General features: G+C 40.9%; 1 long non-coding RNA gene and 1 other non-coding gene across 2 annotated transcripts; both read left to right on the forward strand.

Annotated features, from left to right (window-relative positions):
* Positions 1-16,937: 16,937 nt before the first annotated feature.
* On the forward strand, positions 16,938-17,099 carry LOC147628916 (U1 spliceosomal RNA). Its single transcript, XR_015268021.1, has one exon. It is a non-coding gene; the product is annotated as a U1 spliceosomal RNA (small nuclear RNA).
* On the forward strand, positions 16,956-18,538 carry LOC147628917 (uncharacterized). Its single transcript, XR_015267853.1, has 2 exons — positions 16,956-17,666; positions 17,750-18,538. It is a non-coding gene; the product is annotated as an uncharacterized LOC147628917 (long non-coding RNA).
* Positions 18,539-19,956: the final 1,418 nt, after the last annotated feature.

A 19,956-nucleotide genomic window follows, 5' to 3' on the forward strand; every position in this document is an offset into this window, starting at 1 on the left:
GTTGATGATAAAAACACACATGTTGCCTTTGTATGCATTTATGCTATAGATTAGTGTAGAGGCCCCTTATTGATGATGATTTTAGAAGGCATCCATGTGTGAAAAACACATGACCAAATGACTATTATGGCAGGTTTATGTCATTTCTGAATGAAAACACACATGTTGCCTTTGTATGCCTTTATGCTATAGATTACTGTAGAGGCCCCTTGTTGATGATGACTTTAGAAGGCATCCATGTGTGAAAAACACATGATAAAATGACTATTATGGCTACATGTTTATGTCATCTTGTGTAAGCATGGTAGTGTGGTACTTCATGATGAGAAAAAAAATGTTGATTGTATGCTAGTCATAGTATGAGACACTTTATGGGAAGAAAACGTAGATCAGAAAGCTATTAAATGAGGAAAGAGCGTTGATTATAGGCTAGTTATAGCATATGAAAAAACTGCACCATACGTGGCTCATAGTACGAGACAGACACATGGGTGAGAAAATGCAGCTCATAAGGTGATTATACGAGCTTTGTGTGAGCATCATTATTGAAAATGCATGGAAGGGTTGTGAGCTTCTACAAGAGGAGATAAACACAGCTCGTGAAGGTTGGTCAACCAACCAAGAAAACATGGGGATTATATGTCAAAAGAGTTTCATGCATATATGGGTGAAAGAGGCCATGCCGACTTCCTTATGCATAAATAAGGTCTATGTTATCCTTATATTCAAGCTTGATTTACAAACCCAACCTATTACTAATAACTAGAGACCTCCTCAGAACACAAGCTTTACTTAAGACCTCTTAAAACAAGCTTAACAAAAGCTAAAGAAAAGCTTCACTCAAGACCCTCATAACAGAAGCTTAACACACACTTAACTCAAGGTAAAGATAAGCTTAACTCAAGGCCTCTTAACACAAGCTAAGGACATGTTGACTTCCTTATCCGTAATAAGGTGTATGTTCTCCTTATGCATACACTTAACACACAAGCTAAAGACATGTTGACTTCCTTATCCGTAATAAGGTGTATGTTATCCTTATGCATAAATAAGGTCTATGTTATCCTCATGCATACATAGGATGATGGAGATTCGTCTCCATCATCTGCAAAGAGGTAAACTTGCCATGCACACTTCCCGTGCCGTGCTATTCCCTCAAACAACTTATGACCAAAGCTGATATTTTTGCTTAGTCACCTCCCCGACTCCTAGTTGGGATACGAATACATCTTTATCTTTTATAGTATTAAGACATTACAACTCCTCCAAACTTTCGGATTTTGGGGGATGACCTGAGCAGAGGACCCTTGACTCATACATAGATAAGATGTAGAAGTTGAGGGAGAATCCCTCCTTCTCGATGGTAATGAAGATCCTTTTGTGGTGTCATTTCCAAGCAATGGATGCTCAAGATTCCTCTTCTCACTTTTCTTCACACTCCTCAATCATGGAGAGATTTCATCCTCCATAGCTCCATGATTGAATACCTATGATTTGCAAACATGGTATCAGAACCATGATTTTCAATGTTTATGCTTATCATCTACTCTACTCTCCTTCAACTTGATTAGCTTTAGCTTATGATTTAAACTAATCATGATTAGTAGTTAATCCTTTTTTTTCCCATTTAGGTGATCTCCACCTCAAACCCATGCTTAATAGAGCTTAGATTGCTCCTCACATAGCCATCCAATGACTCATCTACTAATCTCTTTATTGAACTATTTTTTGAGTTTTTTCTCTTCCTTACAAAAACGTAGCTCTTCCCACAATCAGTGGAGCTTTGATTGCTCCTCATAGGAGCAACTAAAGCTCAAGGCAAATCTTTAGGGCCTCTTTCGAGCTCCGCATAGGCAGCAGATTCAATTCCACGAATTCACGCACAACATCATCGACAACAAGCCATTAACAAAACGTTACTTTTTTTTGGGGGGAAACGCAATAGCAGTTGGATCTATGCATTTTGACTCAATTCGTCACCTTCACAAGGGTTTTCAACGATGGAAAACATGGCTACAACATTGGTTTTCTTTTAAAATGTACGAGCCGTTCCAACCTTGTGCACTAAACAAAGATACACTTTGGCATAGAGGTGATTAAGGAGTCATTATTTTGGCTAATCATATGTTTAGTGATTCTAAACTCATGTTAACACAGTGCTCTAGTTGCCTCTTGAAGCTTTTTAAAAGAAGACTTGTCAAAGGGATTCAATTTCACACACCAAGTCGACCTCTTCTCTATATTGCAAATACTTAATTATCTCTACTAATCAATGATTAATATTAATTCTAGTATTTATGGACCATTGAGGGTTCAACCCTACCATTGGGGACTTGCTACAACTTGCCAAAGCTTCATCTTGAATAAGCCCCTTGATTTTCCCCTCCAACGGTGCTCTAGAAATCAAGGTGCTCTACCATTAAGGGTTCAACGCTACCATTGGGGATTTGCTACAACTTGCCAAAGTTTCATCTTAAAAAAGGTGCTTGATTTTCCCCTCTGACAATGCTTTATAGATCAGGGTATCCTCTGCATAGATATCAAAAAATTACTTTCACTAATATCTTAATTGGTGCTAATCATTTGAGGTTTTTAGGACCATTAGTGGGTTATATCTCACATTGAAGTGTTGCTAAACCTTTGTAAAGCATCAAATTGCGTATAAATCTCTCTTAGCATTGTTCACCAACAATGGGATTTTTGAGCTTTAATGCTTCATGTAAGTCATCTAAGATACTTAATAAATCAATTGTACAAGGGCAAGACACTGGCCATTGATAAGGCTAAGATCCACTTAAGCATATTTAATGCATTATCATTATCTGAAAGGGATATGCATCATCATCATGTTGTTAGGCTTCATGTACACATTGATAAAATCATCCATCTTTACTTACAAGGATTTCATTACACAATGAAATCAAAGATGAAGAAGACCGAGAGCTATCCAGATTAGGATCTACATTGACATCAATAATATCTTCATCCGCATTTTAGTCATCAAGGGGGATTCTCCCTTTATTTCTAATTCAGTTTATATGTTGAGTCAAGGGTTCTCTTTGAGGAGTTTAGGTTTTTTAAGGGTTTTTCTTAATGTTTTTTGGGTTTTAAACATGACAGGGGTGCTTGAAACACTCCAATGTCATGATTTTTAACATGATAGGGGTGCTTGAAACACTCTAATGTCATGATTTTTAACATGATAGGGGTGCTTAGAAACATGGAATTTTTGCGAGCTTTTCAACGTGAGCTTTTCAGAGCATCTAGAAAGCTTTTGAGGAGGGTCTCATGTTTTTCTTCCAAATATTTTAGTAGGATACATCGATTCAAGAAACATAATTTAACACCATGGCACCTTTGAAGCGAATATATTTTTGCATATTTGAAAAAACATGGCAATGGCAATTGGATATCTAGATCTACATAATAAAAAACCTAATAACAAGGCTTATGTTATCCAAAAAATTATTGATACCATGGTACATTTGAAGTAAATATAAGATTTTTGTATTGAAAAAACATGGCAATGGCAAGTGGATAGATCTACATAATCAAAAACATAATAACAAGGCTTATGTTATCCAAAAACAATATTCAGCTATAAGTGTCGCAATATCAGCTCTACATTATCCAAAAAAGCTATGTAATCATAAGTGCCAAAAAATTATATAACCAGAAGCGTGTGTCATGAGTAGATTTTCTCTTTTCCACCAAGCACAAAATCATGGATAGGCCCTTGGATGCGATAGAGTCATGACCCAAGAGCCATATCATGGATACGCCCCTAGATGCATAGAGTCATGACCCAAGAGCCATATCATGGATAGGTCCATGGACAGGAGAGAGCCTCCCTCACATTATGATTGGGTATCTTTGGTTGGTGTATAAACATGTTTTCAAGCCCCAAAACTCGCATAAATATGTATAAATATGTTTGCGTGCCACATAAGATATTTTCCCTTGTGCACGTTTTTTAAAAAAATAGGCATGTACACTAATGTTCCTATCTAGTCCATTTGCTTCACAAGACTGCATATGTACTTCACAAGACTTCCTATCTAGTCCATTTGCTTCTATCTTAAATATCTCATACTCATACTAATTAACAACCTTTTCAGTTAGTACTACAAGCTCCATTATTAATGTAGAATCTATTCTCTTTTCTACTTTTCTTTCAATGCATGTTTGCCATTTCATGCAAACTCCACATTAATGACATGAGATGGCCTTCTTTTACGATACATAGTTCCCATGTCACCTTCTAATACTTGAATATCTTTATACACTAGAGTTCCACCAATTGCTCCTTCCATAAGCCAAACCACTTCGATTAGACGAGGAATATTCCTATTAGAAATCCTAGCCATCAATGTCTCTAGATTATGTCCAAATCCTACATGCTTTCCCAACATGTATGCATGCTTCTTTGCACTTTGCAATAGAGAGTTGGCCATGTCTGATACGCATGCATCATATAATGCTATTTTTCTCTTATGACCCTCTCCTGCCATCTAGCTCCCATCTTTAGAGTCTGCAAGATTTGTCCTTGGTGCGTTTGTGAGCTCCTCGTCGACAGAGACAACCTAAAGTTTTGACATTATGGTAATTCAATTCCCCCCCACCAATGACATTACTTGACTTGAAAGACATTATGGTAATTCAATTCCCCCCAATGTACAATCACCCTTCTTCTCTCTCTCTCTCTCTCTCTCTCTCTCTCTCTCTCTCTCTCTCTTTTTTTATCTTTATCTCTTCCCCCGCTTTGCCATTTCTCTTTCTTTCTCTAAACCCTAAACTTTACCATTGCTTGCCTCTGTAAACCCTAAAGTTACCATCACCTACCCCTCACTTTGAACTCCATTGAGCTCCGTCACACTCCATTCACTGTGCCACTATCAAATGGCATGCTCCTAGAGTGATAACAAAGAGGTTAGTCATCACACACAAATGAAGCTCAACTCTATGAAATGGTATGGCGTGTAGCAACTCACCATACAAGCTTCTCTTATCTAATCATCACACACAAAAGTTAAACTGGTTCTTATCACACAAAAAAGATAAACTTGCTAGCAAGTTTCCATACAACACAAGGAAAAAAGAAGGGGCAGACTGTGCTTTGGAGGTGCAAACTATGCTTTGGAAGCTGGCGCATGCACTAGCTTCCAAAGAGTAGTCTACCCTTTTTTAACCTTATGTTGTATGGTGCGTTTTAATTAGCACTAGATGATGGGTTTCTCAAGCAAATTTAAAGCAAAATGTTAGGGTTTTTTTCTTAGCACTAGATGATGGATAGCATAAGAGTAAGGTTTGTTTGTTGCTTATGATCAAGGAAGTTGTGATGAAGAAGATGCTATTATTATTGAATTTTTTAGTTATGTAGATGAATCTAACTTGCATGGGCCATAGTTTGATTGTGTGATGGTGGTTCTTCCTAATGATTTGCTTGAAGAGGGAGTTTTTCAAGACTTCTTATGTAATGTAAAGATTGATTTGTAATGCATAGATTCATTCCATATTTGATGCAATGGCCATGAGCTAGGTGTTAAAATAAAAATAATGGCTATGTATGATGCACATGGACTCGAATGTGAGATGGGTTTATATGTGGAAATACACTTTCATGGCCTTGTAGAAGCTTATATGGATTCACCATGGATAATATAGGATGACATTATTTGGCATAAGTCAAAGATTCCACCCTATGCTTTGAGATGGTTAGATAATGAAAAGAACCTTTTGTAGGGATCAAGCTGATGTTAAGCATGGGAAGCTTTGATGTATGTTTATTTATATTTTTTATTGGATAGTGTGGGGTGTAGCAAGTTTCCATACAACACAAGGCTATCAGAGCGTAGTTTGCCCCCTTTTTTTTGCCTTGTGTTACATGGGCAACACTCAAATGGATGGCTTTGATAGAAGGCATCATGGGGTTTCAAAGTATTTAAAGGGTGTAGCAAAAACTGCCTTTGAGGGCCACATTGGAGGATGTTTAAAAAAAATGCATCGTAAGGAAAAGCAATATGAAACATTCCATGGTTGACGAATCAGCAATAGTCCCCATCCCTAACACTTCACAAGTGAAATTAGCAATAGTCCCTACCACTTCTCAAGTGCAAGATGTGGTGGAGCTAAGTGATGCACTAGAGTTAACACAGAATGCTACTAATGTAGCAAAAAACGAAAGAGACAAAGACCAAGAGCAAGCACCTCTCATTCTTCGTGGGCTCGAGGCATAGATGTAGCTTGGCCTTCTTCAAAACTCTTTGTCAAAGTTCTATGTTATGATGGAGAGTGATCCACCTCTAATTTCATTGTGTCATTTGTTTGTGAATGAAGCTATTAGGACATCACAACGGTTCTTGTGGATAGATTTAATAGAGCCGGCCATATTGAGGCTAATGCACCATTTCGTGTTGGTTTTAAAAGGCTTGGGGAGGGCTTTATTCAAGTGAACGATGATGATATGCAACAATGGGTCCAATGAGGACAAGAATCAACACTGTGTTTGAAGAAGAGCTCCCTGATGAGTGGTCAAATTTGAGAGGAAAAAAAGTTTTTGGTATGGGATGGTAATCGTCACCTCAAATCTTAGTTGTCTTGTATGAAACAAGGGTAAGTGTTAAGGTCTTCATTCTATGAACTATAGAGTACAATTTCTTGATACTATTTATCCTCAAATTTTTATAACATTAATGGATTGTGTGGAGCTTATGCAAATGAGATATCAAGATACGTAGGATTTATGTGCAAGTTTTTGGATGTGGCCCCCGTGGTCAAGAGGGAGAGTTGTTACTCGCACTCATGCACCTTCCACTCTTAGGCATGAGATCTATATGTTCCAAAAGTTTGGATTAGCAAATAAAGAGAGTATAATGGTAGCTCTCCCACCAAAGACATGATCAATAATTGAAAGAGAAATGATTAGCAAATAAAGAGAGTATAATGGTAGCTCTCCCACCAAAGACATGATCAATAATTGAAAGAGAAATGATTCTAGAGATAAGAAGTACACATGTCAAGCCTTAGTATAACAATCTGGCTTGCATGATGGCTTAGTTATTCTTCAAGGTATGAGTTTAGTTTCTCGGGACGAGGTGACTCACCAAGCTTGTTCTGCTTACCAAAGATTTTCATGAGGACTTAATGGCTAAAACTTATGTGCTTAATCAATAAGTACTTGGAGATGAAGAATATGAAAAGCAGAACACACTTGCTTTAAGAGCAATGGAAAAGGTATGTATAGCAATATCAGCTTTCGATTATGTAAGTGAAAAACTCTAAGAGGTTGGATAAGTTTTTGCGTGATTGGTGCAGAGATTCATCAGTATGGCATACAAAATTGCTACTATTACTAATCCAAATAATGGCCCCAGTTCCTTTTGAGTCTTGTTTAACATTGATTGGATTAATAACAAGGTGGTGAAGAAGGAAAACTTGCAATGGATAATGGCTTCAACAATTAGTCCTATAAGGTATATGTCTTATACTTTCACATAGTTTCTTATCCTTGTTTTTGCGTTTCTTTCTTGTAGTGCATGTAAAAAAACTTTGAGTTGTGTGTAGGAAAAAGGAGATTACAAATCTTATCAAAGCCTAAAGAAGTGCGAGATAGTTGGGGAATGCCAACTGATAATATGCCTTATGAAGAAGGAGACATATTTGTACCATGCTTGTATGAGGGCTTTAGAGATTATCCGAGATTTAGACATTGGGGTGGTGAGCCATTGTAAGAGCGTGCTAAGGCATACTTCAAGGACATGAGGATGCGTCATTTCCAACAAGCCTTTGCATACTAAAGGATGGTGGGCTTATGGGGACAAATAGCCAAAAATTGAAAAAACCATTTGACGTTTGGTGTAGAGGTAAATCTTAAGTGTAACATACATGCATTATGTCACTTTTATTCTCATAATTGGTTTATGAGATAATTATGTGTCTTGTGGGGTTTCAAAGGTGGCTCTATAATCTCATTGAGAGTGGGCAACTCATACAATGCCCAAATGAGACAAATGAATGCTTGTCATAGAAGAGTCCATCTTTCATGTATCTTCATACTTGGAAGGATGAGGGTTTTTCATATTGTGAGCATATTGTTTCCCATGGTGGATTGAGTACCCTCCCAACAAGAAACCTGAAAGCAAGGAGGATCTTTCTCAAGGTATGCATGGAAACACATGTGAACTCGTTACATTCCAATCACACACACAAGCATGCATCCTACAACCAAAAGCAAGCAATAAAGTAAGAGCTCAAGAGAAGAAGAAAGCTTTGTACTTAAAAATGATTGAGTTTCCCGGTGCGCATCATCAAAAGTTGTATATATACAAGTGGTCTTTACCTGGCCACCCAACTTAACTGGGTGCCCATTGCCTATCTCTACCCATATATGAAAGGCTTATGGGCTGGCTTTTGATAATGTCTACTATTCCTAGGCTAGGGGTGGGGATTTCAAATGTATGGAATAAGTTGACACCTCATGATGTGAAGAAGGCTATGCTAATGGATCACCAATAGCTTGTGGTTAGAGGAGGCATCTGCGTGGCTTCATTGTAAACTTAAAATAAAGAAAGGGTTCATACAACTAAGTTGTTTCTATTAAGGATTTGTGGAAAAGTTTTGTCAAATGCTATTACACTCTCTTTTAGAAACTTACCTACCAAGTTGCTTCTCCTAAGGGTCTGTGGAAATGTTTTGTCAAATACTATTGTGCTCTCTTTTTATAACAATCATTAAACATGCATAAATTCCTTCTCTTAAAGATCTATGGAAAAGTCCAATCAAATATTAATGTGCTCTCTTTTTATAACAATCATTAAACATGCATAAATTCCTTCTCTTAAAGATCTATGGAAAAGTCCAATCAAATATTAATGTGCTCTCTTTTTAGAACGAAGACTAAACATGCATATATCAAAAAAATATTAATGTAATATACTCACTCATACGTGTATTTTAGTCAAGGTATGAGTATGATTGATACTTGGTGTAGGTGGCAATAATATAGATGACTACATTATGTAATAGAGTAGAGTATGGAAATATGCTCTCTCTCTTTGCCCTCCATATCCATAAGATACTCGTAGAAACACCTTAGCTTATCGAACATGTTCAAGCCTCAAAAAATTATGAATTTGAATAATTTTCATGTACTACTGCACCTATTCTTTAACGATGGTGGTGGATAGAACACACCCTTTGGGTTTCCACCTTCTACTAGTAGAAGCTCATCCTCATGTGCCTATTCTTTGACAATGGATATAACATCCCTTCTACTAGTAGAAGCTCATCCTCATGTGCCTATTCTTTGACAATGGATATAACATCCCTTGGGTTTCCACCTCCTACTCCTATGTAACTAGGAGTAGAAGCTCATCCTCATGTGCCTATTCTTTGACAATGGACATAGAATCCTTTGGGTTTCCACTGTCTACTCCAATGTAAGTAGGACAAGCCTCCACTGGCAAGAGTGCCTAATCGAAGCTTTACAAGTGGTCCAACAAGAAAAGTTTAGGAAAAGCTCTCATAAATGTTTATTCTTACTATAATCGCACAAATGCTAGCCAATCATGTTAGTTGATATAAGTAGCATTCTACTTGGAATCTATTATAACCCACATAGATCCCCAAATCCATTCTTATATAGAAGTGCTTCATGTAGAGGGAAACAAGAAGAGAGAGAGATAATTGCAACACCATAGATGTGAAGTCGGAATCTATTAGAGAAACTACACACACAAAAAATAGGATCAATGTGAGGAGCACATTTTAGATTGAAGAATAGGATGAGGTTGAACTACTCTTTGGTTACTAATGTAGTGACATAGAATAACAAAGTCTTGATTTTAGTGGACAAAGGGTGATAGACTTGGCGGTATTCGAAGCCTCATGTGTATGTGAACCTCACATAGCCATTTTGTGTGTGTGTGATAAGTAGTGATGTCATATGTTTAGCCACGTATCATTGTCCCAATGTATGTGATGTGTCAAAGATAAAGCTTTTAAGTCTATAAAAAGCATTGTACTATTTAAAGCTCATACAACATCAATAAATAGAAGATATTATTGAGTTGTGTAATAGTTTTCTCTCTCTTAAGTATAGTCTTTCTGTGTGTGTGTGTGTGTGTGTGTGTGTGTGTGTGTGTGTGTGTCTTTGCACTACCACACAACATGCATATCTTTCATCCTCCATAGCTGCTTGCCCCTAATCTCCCCTACATGGTATCAAAGCTAGGCTTTTAAATTGTTACCGCTAGCTTATTGCTACTACTGGCTTGAGGTAAAACCAAGAGCCACTAGGAGTTGCCTGCCCAAAGCTATATCGTGGGTTGCCACCAGTTTTAGGCGGTGCTAGTGTAGAGTGCACCACCTCCACTCAGCCCAGCAAGATAGTACCGCTCGCCAATTTCATTGCCAAAATTGGGTGATGCAAGCATTGAGAGATTTGCTACCTCTGCCTAGTTTGCCATCGTGTCATTGCACCATGCTTTCTCACCCTCTTTTTCGCGCCATTGCTTCTTGCCCAGTTTGCTACAAAGTGTCATCAGAGAGCCCTTTGCATATAACTTTGCCCATGATTGGGCCTATTTTTGGAGATGCTCTTAGCTATGAAGTTGACTTTGAAAGAGGAGGTGAAGGGCTTCATAGTTCCATGAGGCCGTGCACAGCACCGCATGCATGCGTTCTTTGGTGTAAAAGTTTATGGCCACGATGATGAATAAAATTTTGATGTCTGCACACGCAAAGTCGTGCACAGGCATCACATGATGAACATGCATTCTTTGGTGTAAGAGTCGATGGCCATGATGATGGATGACTGCGAGATGAGCAGGTTGCAAGAGTTTATGTCTAGAGAGCCGGTGGGTGATATTGAAGATGAAGATCAAGACTTTGGACCTGCACGGTGGGTATAAGTCAAAGCTAGGGCTTTGATGTGACAATCTCTACCTTGACACAAGCCTTAAAGCTTTCATCTTAGGGTTTTTTGAAAGTGCAACTAGATCCTTACCTGTATCTAGAGCTACTGTAGAAGCCAAGCTCGCCATGAGAGAATTTAGTAAGAATAGCTTTGAGTCTCAAGACATTCAGTGTGCTATCTACAAGGAGGTTTTCTTGGCCCATTAGCTGTAGCAAGTCACCCTTAGTGATTGAGGAAGACTATGGTTAGGCATTCTAGTTGTTTATGTGTGTGTGTCATTGGTTCTCTGTGCAGGGAGCCTCCCTGAAATCTGAGTGTGTGTGTTTTTCCTTTATATGCTTGTACTACTTAGGCCCCTGGATTATCTTTTATGCCACATAGATCCCCAAATTCATTCTTATAGAAAGATGAGGGAAGCAAGAAGAGGCAGAACTAATTGCAATACCGTAGATGTGAAGCTAGAATTCACCAGAAGAAGCTACACACACACAAAAATAGGGCCTGAGGAGCACATTGTAGATTGAAGAATAGGATGAGGTTAAGCTACTCTTGGCTACTAATGTACTCACATATAACAAGGTCTTGATTTCAAAGGATAATAGACTTGGCTTATAGCTCTTGGGTATTCGAAGCCTCATGTGTGTGTGAAATAGCCCTTAGATGGATTAGTGTGTTGTTGTGTGTGAACAACCTTTTATAGCCGTTTTATGTGTGAGTGTGGTAAGTAGTGATGTCATGTGTTTAGCCATGTGTGATTGCCCCAATGTGTGTGATGCGTCAGATAAAGCTTTTAAGCCTATAGAAGGCACTATACTCTTTGAAGCTCATATAACATCAATCAATAGAAGATATTATTAAGTCGTGCAATAACTCTCTCTCTCTCTCTCTCTCTCTCTCTCTCTCTCTCTCGTACTAGAAGATATATTACTAGAATTACTTTGCAAATGGCCACATGGCCACAATGTGATGTACTAGCTTTCCCTCACTAATTACTACGAACCCCACAGGTGTAGCTCGGAGTACCCTCATCCAATTATAGCCGTGTCATTCTCCACCAAATGAGCTAACCGCAAGGAAGAGACTTGCTACAATAGTAGCCCTTTGATATGACCTATGTGAGCTGTAATACCCACTTTTGCATCAAATATGAAGTCATTCCTAGTTAACCACATATGCCACAAACCTATCCACTTGAAAAAAGGAAAGAAAATCGAATGTTTTGGGTTATCCGACCCATTCAGAATCGTGCCAAAAATCCAGTCTTTAATCTTTACGAGCCTATTTGTCGACAAAATCCTTACACGAGAAAGGAAATCCCACACCTTGTTTTCTACCATACATGAAATGAAAAGAAGCGAGCATGTTTTCAAGCATGTAGTACAAAACACACAATTACCAGAAGCAATCCGTCGCTTTCGCAACAACTGGTTCTCTAATGGTAGGCCTCCAACTAGCATGCACCAGAGGAACACCTTCCCTTGATATGGAATCTTAGACTACCAGCTCTGTAAGATTACTTCCTTCCACCAGGCCCTACTTTGCCTGATAGTCCACACCTGATTAGCCTTCTTAGTGATCCAGCGCTTATCTTCCACCATCATATGGTACACTTGATTTGTTATATGCTGACAATGTCCTAAGGCTTTCTAAATGCCCAATCTAACCAAGGTTGTTGATCCTCCAACTAAGGAATATCATCAAATGGTGTAAGGCTTGCCCTCACCTTCTCCCATAATTGTACATATCCACATGGAACCCGAAAATATTGATGAATTTTCTAAAAAGAAAATAAGCGGCCTCAATGTGGCAACAAGGCATCCATGATTCTCACTAGTCCCAATCGAGCCATTCTATTGAATTTTGGCCACTTAACAAGTTTGTCAAGCCACTCCAGAAGTTGTGAAGTAGCCACACCTCACCTACCATAGAATTCAACTGCATCCGCTAATCTGAAGGCTTCCATTTAGTGTGTGTCAACACCTCCTTCCATGAGATCATTAAATGAGAAAGGATAGGTGAAGCCACCACTCAAACCTGTTGGGAACCATTCACTACATCCCATCATGTATCATCAATCCTGGTATTACCATGCACAAGTGCAACCTCCTCTAGGAGGGCCTTAGCCATTACCACCCATGGCTGATGAAATACACACATATCTTGCAGTAAAGGCCATCTCCTAGTGACCATATGTAATTTGACATCTAATAGGGCCGCCCCTCCACTCCTCTTTGTGTTCCTAAGAAATCCACATCTGTCTTGGCTTATTTCCTGCTCTTTTCCATAGTATAAATCTAATTGGCTTTTGTTTCTGATGCAAAGCTTTGCTCATACATGGCAAGAAAGGCAAGAAAAAAGATATCATGCTAACCATAATGGATTGTGTCACTTTGAGCCAAACATACATAGGCCAACCCTGAGATTTCCAATACACAAACTTTTCATTTTTCCTTGCAGAAATTCATGCCAACAAAGCCTCTGAATCAACACTAACTCCAATCAGATAACCCAAGTGGCGTGTGATGCATATCCTTTGTATGACGACCTACCCATTCCATCCAAAACCAAGCAAATTTATCTTGGTAGAGCTTATCAGAGCAGATTTTTACATATGCAAGACCAAAAGTATGATAAACAGCCATAGCCTTCTGAACATTATCTCTTTGAGCCTTAAGAAACATGAAAGAAGAACCACATTCTGGGCTCCACCAACACCTCCCCAGTAGTCTGCATGGCCAACGGTAACAATTCCCACATAGTTGATGAAAAGTCTACAACCTTAACCCAAATAAGGCATGCTTGGTGCAACATATCTCTATACTCTACCATAGGGTGCCAGGGTACAACATGCACCAACTGTCCATCTAGAAATAACGGGACTCGCTTCCAAATTGTTGCCCCGCTAGCTTATTGCTAGTGACACCAGAGGTTATTGCCCGCCCCGCTGATTCAAAACCGGGAGAGCCACTAGGTGTTGCTTGCCTAGATCCGCCATGGGCCGCCACCAATTTTGAGCGGTGCTGCTAGTGCAGAGGGTCCACTCAGCCCAACGACGGTGCCACCCACCAATTTTGCCTCCAAACTTGGGTGGTGCGAGTAAAGGGTTTCTTGCTCGAGTTTCCCGCCTCTCTGCCCTCGTCGTGCAAAGAAGGGTTTCTTGAGCAGCACAAAGATTTAGCAGAGAGCCCTCTGCACCCATAACTTTGCCCATGGGTGGTCCTCTTTTTGTGGTGATGGCCTTAGCTTTGGAGTTGACTTTGGAAGAGGAGGCGAAGGGCTTCGTAGCTTCCATGAGGCCGTGACATGATGAACATGATGCTGCATGCGTTCTCTCGTATTGTGTAAGGGTTGATGGCCGGGATGATGAAGAAAAAATTGATGACTGTGGACGCGAGGCCGTTTTTATGTGTGAGTGTGATAAGCGGTGATGTGGCCTTGTGTCACTGCCCCAGGGAGGGTACGTGATGTGTGAAAGAAGATAAGCCTATAAAAGGCAGTGTACTCTTTGAGGCTCATATAATAGCAGTACAGGTGATTGCCTACACCATGTAGTAGAGTGTGGAAGTGTGATGTGTGTCTTTTCCCCCATGCATGTCTACAAGATACTTGTAGTAGAGAGAGCTTAGCTTATTCCAAGCCTACGACTCTTTTTGAGGGTGGTCCAGACACTTAGTGCTGCCAACCGCACGCATCACATGATGAATATGCCGTATCTGATATAAGAGTCGATTCGTCATGATGATGAAGAAAATCTAATGACTACATGTAAGCTACAAGAGTTTTTGTCTGGAGACGGTGGGTGATATTGAAGATGAAGATGTCTAGAAACAATGGGTGATATTGAAGATGTCTAAAGATAGTGGGTGATATTGCAGATAAAGATGATGACTTTGGCCTGCACTAGAAGTGAGATATCTCTACCCTGACACAGGCCTTAAAGCTTTCATCTTAGGGTTTTTAGAAAGTGAAGACAATGTGACTAGATCCTTGCCTCTAGAGAGCTGTTGTAGAAGCCATGCCCACCACGAGCCAACTCAATATGAACAGCTTTGAGTGTGAGGACATTTAGTGTGCTATCTGCAAGGAGGTTTTCTTGGGCTGTTAGTTGCAGCAAGCACAAGTCTCCCCTGGTGAGGAAGACTATGGCTAGGCATTCCACTTGTTTTTATGTGTTTGTGTATCGCGGGTTCTCTACATGGGGAGTCTCCATGAAATCTGAGTTAAATAATCATGTGTGTTTTTTCCCTTTATGTGTTTGTACTGCCTTCACTTATAAAAGGCTCCATGTTATCTTTGATCCGTGTTAGGAGCTTGGGGGGGGGACGGGTGTGACGAAGAGCTAGACTTGCTGCTTTGGTCACTTTGTTGATTGGAGGATTGGCATGGCACAGGAGTTACGAATGGCTAGATCGCTCCCTTGCAACATGTGATGAAACTAGAAGGTAGCTACTTCTTTTGCATGTCGGGTCTTACCCCCATTGCTCTGAAGGGGGGTTTGTTGGGTATTCGGAGTCTTATGTGTATGTGAAATAGCCCTTAGATAACTTAGTGTGTTTATGTGTGTGAATGAGATCTTATAGCCGTTTTATGAGTGAGTGTGATAAGCAGTGATGTCATATGTTTAGCCATGTGTCATTATCCCAGTGTATGTGATGTGTCATTGTCCCATTGTATGTGATGTGAGAGAACATGCCCTTTGGGTTTCCAGCTTCTACTTCAATGTAAGTAGGAGTAGAAGCTCGTCCTAATGTGCCTATTCTTTGACAATGGACATAACATGCTTTGGGTTTCCACCTGCTACTCCGATGTAAGTAGAAAAGCCTCCACTGGCAAGAGTGCCTAATGGAAGCTTTACAAGTCGCCTAACGAGCAAAGTTCAAGGAAAGCCCTCATAAATATTTATTGTTGCTATAACCTCACAAATGCTAGCTAACAATCACGTTAGTTGCTTTTGTGGTGCGCGGCTCACAATGAGTAGCTTTCTACTTGGAATCTAGGGAGAACTAATTGCAAGACCGTAGAGGTGAAGTTAGAATCCCACCAGAGTCGACACACAAAAATAGCACATTGTAGATTGAAGAATAGGATGAGGTTGAGCTACTCTTGGTAGGCTACTAGTGTAGTGACATATAATAACAAAGTCTTGAGTTTAGTGGATAAAGGATGATTAGTTGCTTGCCCCTAATCTCCCCGCCGTGTGAACGGTATCAAAGCTAGGCTTTCAAATTGCTGCCCCGCTAGCTCATTGCTAGTGACCACCAGAGGTTATTGCCCGCCCCGCTGATTCAAAACTGGGGGAGCCACTAGGTGTTGCTTGCCTAGATCCGCCATGGGCTGCCACCAATTTTGAGCGGTGCTGCTAGTGGTGCAGAGAGTCCACTCAGCCCAACGACGATGCCACCCACCAATTTTGCCGCCAAACTTGGGTGGTGCGAGTAAAGGGTTTCTTGCCCGAGTTTGCTGCCTCTCTGCCCTCGCCGTGCAAAGAAGGGTTTCTTGAGCAGCACAAAGATTTAGCAGAGAGCCCTCTGCACACATAACTTTGCCCATGGGTGGTCCTCTTTTTGGGGCTTCGTAGCTTCCACGAGGCCGTGACATGATGAACATGATGCTGCATGCGTTCTCTCGTGTTGTGTAAGGGTTGATGGCCGCCGCGAGGATGAAGAAAAAATCGATGACTGTGGACGCGAGGCCGTTTTTATGTGTGACTGTGATGAGATAAGCGGTGATGTGGCCTTGTGTCACTGCCCCAGGGAGAGTACGTGATGTGTGAAAGAAGATAAGCCTATAAAAGGCAGTGTACTCTTTGAGGCTCATATAACAGCAGTACAGGTGATTACCTACACCATGTAGTAGAGTATGGAAGTGTAGATACTTGTAGTAGAGAGAGCTTAGCTTATTCCAAGCCTACGACTCTTTTTGAGGGTGGTCCAGACGCGTGTCGTGGGAAAGGTCCCATAATAGGTTGGCGTGGCTGGTTGAGAGGCGCCTACTAAAGAGCGCCCACGCGCGGCTGGACGGTATACTTACCTGGGCGGGGTCAATCGGTGATCAGGAAGGCCGATGGCCTAGGGTCGGCCTCTCCATTGCACTGCCGGACGGGCTGCACCCTAGCATCTCCCCAACGGGGAGAGTGCACGTCATAATTTGTGGTAGCGGGGGCTCGCGTTCGCGCGGCCCCCACCCAAAACCAAACTCCAAACCACGAAACCTCGCAGCGCCCGCAGGCCATGGCGGGCCTCTGATGATTTCATTTGGGCTACCGGCTGTGTTTGCATACCCTACACGACGGAGAAGGAGACAGACCAGCTGTTTGCATACCCTACACGACGGAGAAGGAGACAGACCACCCTTTCCATGCTGCTGCTGTCGTTGAGGCAAAAGGCGACATGAGCCCCAGCCCCAGCACTGTTGGATTACGCATCCGTCATGGGATCTGGAGGAGCCAGTGTGCATGAATGAATAGCCCTCTGCCTTTCTAGTCTAGAGTTCTGTGATCTTACACTTCCTACCTGCTCATATCTGCCTACTGCCAGTTACGGACAGCCACCTCGGCTAGCAGCACTGGACTGCGCAGGGGACTCCATGGACCTTTGTTCTGAACCATTGCTGCTCTTGATTTTGCCCCGGATGGTGTTCTCTCTTCCTGACATTCCTCTCTTGCTCTCCTTACAGGGTAAAGGAGGAGGCTTTGGATCATCGGTTTCCACCACAACCACACATGGCAGATTCATCCCTGGTCCCCCCCCAGGTTCTCCTTCTTGCTTAGTTAGTTAGCCCCACACTTCATTGGCTGTGAGATCTCTCCACTCATTTGAAGCTTCTCAATATCAGGAGGTGGATGGCACACACTGTCATATGGGGGAAGCAGCAGTCAGAGCAAGGGCCAAGCCTGCAGCTGAAGGCGAAATTGAAATTGCGAGGGAATCAAAGGACATGAGCATGGGGCATCTCTCTGTTTGTTGATCATTTTTTTACCCATACACTCGTTGAAATTGTGTGTTGTAAACTTGAGCTTGGCTTGACACCATATTGGAGGAGATACTTGTGTGTGTGTGTGTGTGTGTGTGTGTGTGTGTTTGCGTAAGTCTTCCATTGCCATTCTCTCTTTAGACTCTGTTGGTCTACAATTGCTTAAACCCTAGCAAGTTCCCGCCATTCCATGTGTGTGTGTGTGTGTGTTGATTGTTTGGCTAGGGAAGCAGCCCGTAGAGTCAACAGAGCACATCCGGGTTTGAAGAAAGTTCGATTTTGTGTTAGTTTGTCCCATGTATGTTGCCTGCATGACTAGGGTGGTAGGGATCCCAACCTCCTCTCACATGCAACATGAGGAGTGGCCCCCCAAGTTCAATGGAAAGAGGGATGTTGAGGCAGATACAAATTGGGTCAAGGAGATGCCTGTCAATCTTTCAACTGCGGGCAGTTCAGATGTAATAATCACGAGATATTCAGCCTTACATAGCAATCGAGCAGCCAGAGCAAGGGCCAAGCATGCATTTGAAGGAAAAATCTATAGGAGATTGTGGACATCACATTTGTCATCAACTTGGCTGCATTTGTCGTTTGTTGAGCATTTTGTATATCTGAGGGAGTCGTCGTACATTGTTTTGTTTGTTTATTGAACTTGATTTCTTGGGGATGCACATTTGATTGGAGTAGATACTTATGTGTCTGTTTGTGTTTGCATAAGCCTTCCCTTGTGATTCTCTATCTGTTAACACTCTCACAACAGTACTAGATCTACAGTTGCTATTATAGCGTAGGATTCGCTAGAATATGTTTTTCTTTCTCAGCATTCTCTCGATGTGGTGATTGTTTGGATAAGGAAGTGGCATTTGGACTTATCCAAATTCGGGGAAGTTAGATTTGTGTTAGTTTGACCCAAGGTTGCAAAATTTTTGTTTCCAACATTCCATGTGGTTGACACGATTGTGGATGGTCAGAATCTTTGCTGATTCATCCATTTGAGTAGAGTCATTTGAGCAGATTCTGCAGCTTCTGGATCTTGAGAGGAATTGGTCAAGGATGTTCTCAATGAGAGGTTTTAATTAGAGCTTTTAGAGGAGGATTCTCATCAATGGCAGGTGCTTTCTCACATGCATTTGAAGGAAAAATCTATAGGAGATTGTGGACATCACATTTGTCATCAACTTGGCTGCATTTGTCAGTTTAAGGGAAAGCTGCTTTGGAGGATGAAAGATATCCATGTTGTGTGGTGGTGCAGAGACACACATGGAGAGAGAGAGAGAAAGAGTTATAGCACGACTCAATAATATCTTCTATTGATGATGTTATATGAGCTTCAAAGAGTACAGTGCCTTCTATAGGCTTAAAAGCTTTATCCTTGACGCATCACATACATTGGGGCAATCACACATGGCTAAGCATATGACATCACTACTTACCACACTCACACATAAAATGACTATGAGAGGTTGTTCACACACAACAACACACTAAGACATCTAAGGGTTATTTCACACACACGAGGCTTCGAATTTTCCATCCTAAATCAAGACTTTGTTATTATATGTTACTACATTAGTAGCCAAGAGTAGCTTAAGCTCATCCTATTTTTAAATCTACAATGTGCTCCTCACATTGATCCTATTTTTAAATCTACAATGTGTCCATGTGCTCCTCACATTGACACATTGCTAAACATATGACATAACTGCTTTCACACACACACACACACACACAAAATGGCTATAAGAGGAGGTTCACACACACATGAGGCTCCAAATACCCAAGAACTGTAAGCCAATTCTATCATCCTTTGTCCACTAAAATCAAGACTTTGTTATTCTATGTCACTACATTAGTGACCAAGAGTAGTTCAACCTCATCCTGTTCTTCAATCTAGAATGTTCTCCTTACATTGATCCTATTTTGTGTGTGTGTGTGTATTTTCTCTAATGGATTCTGACTTCACATCTACTGTGTTGCAATTATCTCTCCCTCTTCTTGCTTCCCTCCACATCAAGCACTTCTATATAAGAATTAATTTGGGGATCTATGTGGGTTATAATAGATCCAAG

Source organism: Cibotium barometz, chromosome 18 (assembly GCF_041138505.1).
Source record: "Cibotium barometz isolate CiBa-2024 chromosome 18, ASM4113850v1, whole genome shotgun sequence".
Classification (NCBI taxonomy): Eukaryota; Viridiplantae; Streptophyta; class Polypodiopsida; order Cyatheales; family Cibotiaceae; genus Cibotium; species Cibotium barometz.